Raw genomic sequence first — 2,356 nt, forward strand, 5'->3', positions numbered from 1 at the left:
CAAAAAGAAAAATCTACCTAACCCGGTTCAAGAAAAACCCTTGGAAAAGAACCGTGGTCAAAAGAAAAACCAAGGGGGAGGTAATACACTACCTAAAAGAAGAAAACAAAATAAAATAAAAATCCTACATGGACTACTTCCCTCAAGAGTATTATCCACCTAGTCCGTCATCAGGAAAAGTTCTCTACCAGTCGAGTTTTTTTTTTTTTAATTTTTTTTTTTATTTTGACTTTGACCCTCAAGAAACCCGTCAAAAAGTGTCCGTCGTTGGGCCAAGTCAGCTAATCCTAATATAACAAACTCACACACATACAACATATTACTCTAATGATACATCACAACAACATACATCTATATACATTACCATACACAGTCAGAGCAAGTCTCCCACCCCACACTTAAAACAATGGCATGTCCCCATGTCCTCAGAATACAGTAAAGAAAAGAAGGGTGAGAAAACTTCCCTGAAACTCAATCTGAGTCGGAGACGGTACTGGGATCTACATGGCAGGCCCTTCCCAATGCACGCAGCCAAGCCATAAACTTGTTCTACGATCTAGCATGCCGCTGTGACATGGCGTCCAACCTTGTGTGTAGACCATCCACCGAGGTGCGAAGATCTGCAACCTCTTCCTCCAATGAGCGCAATATAGGCCGGGAGGACTGGGAGCGAGATAGGTCCGCTCCAGACTGAGGGCGCCAAGAGGGTCCAGCACTGTCGACAGACCGCCTAGATTGTGCCATAGGGACCGGATCGTCCTCCTCATCATCAATCTCAATGGTAGTGCGAGTGCCCCTCCCCACTCTGATACTGGAAGCTTTGAAAGCTGCTTTTGGGGGCAAGTCACCATCAGCAGGGTTGGTAGGAGTGTTCCTCAGCAAGCATAGTGTGGTTACCAAGGAAGGGAAGTAGAATCCCTTAGACAGCAGCGGTCCCCGTAAGACCATTTCATCGCCAATTATCGGTGCTGCATCGAAATCTTTCCCTGTCACAAAGCACCAAGTCAACAATGCCCTGTTGAAGTTCACGTCCGTGGTGTTGCTAGAAGGCAGGAACCTGCTACAGATAACCGTCAACCAACACTTAGCTAGGTGAGTGAATGAGTTAGAGTTGAGAGTTATATCTTCCTTTAGCCAAATAGGTCGCCCCGCCGTGCAAAGCACATCTGTCATGACCTCCCATGTCACCCCGGGCCGGTCATGATAGTAGTCAACATCGCTGGTAAATGGAGGTAACCTCAACACCCGGCGAATTGTTGGAATCTGAGCACTGACCACCGTACCCCGCACGATCAACTCCCTACCCAAATTCAATGGGCAATTTGCATAAAATTCACGAACCAACATCTTGTTGACAGGTGCAGGGTCAGCAAAGAGGAACTTCATTTCCCGCCGCCGGATCTCTTCATACATCTCCACTTTTTCAACTCGGAGGGCAGCCCGATCGGTGGGAAGGACCGCCTGTTCCGATTGGAATCTAGATTCATCATAAGCAGGTCGGTGGGAAGGACCGCCAGAGCGCCTGTGCCTTTTGGGAGCCATTAATCCTGAAAACAGTTAACAAACCATCAACCAAGTGCATTAGCTAATGCCAATAAGGTGGTTACTCAGACTTCACCACCCAATGACACCAGCTATAACAGACCCTACAACAGCTCCACCTTTTCAGTACCACATCCGGCAACATACACCCCACACTTATTCCATTCAATACTACCCCTTATATACAACACCACCAAAAGACCAACACCATTCTCCAACAATGAGCACCTATGCTAACAAAACTACAACACAATTATCTATTAAACCAACAAGTCACCCTACAACAATAACCATCCTGTACAACACCCCAAACCTAAGTCGGGCTTAGAACATCCCTAAAAATATACAACATAGTACCACCATTCATGGGCAACATATGACCCAATACCAATATATACCATAAAACTAGTTTAGGTCTCCAAACCACCAAAACAATTTCACAATTATATTATAATGGAGACCCCAACTAATGTGGCACCAACAACCCTCCAAACATTAACTACACAACAATAACCATAGTAATCATTCAAGAAAGCAAAAAAAATTGAAATGACTATACTAATCCTAACTAGGGTTCAACTACAACTACAATATTAACAAATTACACTACTTAGAAAATAAAGAAATAGAGAGAGAGGAGAAGAACTTACTTGAGTTGAAGAGAGGAGAAAAATGGAGGTGTGGGAGTGTGGGTTGGGGATGAATGGTGTGGAAGAAGAAGAAGAAGAAGAGAGAGAGAAAGAAAGAGGGGAATGAGGGTTTGGGGCGGAACAGGGGTATTTAGGGGGGGTGGGGGGGGTGTTTTAAAAAGATT

Source organism: Nicotiana attenuata, unplaced genomic scaffold (assembly GCF_001879085.1).
Source record: "Nicotiana attenuata strain UT unplaced genomic scaffold, NIATTr2, whole genome shotgun sequence".
Taxonomy (NCBI): domain Eukaryota; kingdom Viridiplantae; phylum Streptophyta; class Magnoliopsida; order Solanales; family Solanaceae; genus Nicotiana; species Nicotiana attenuata.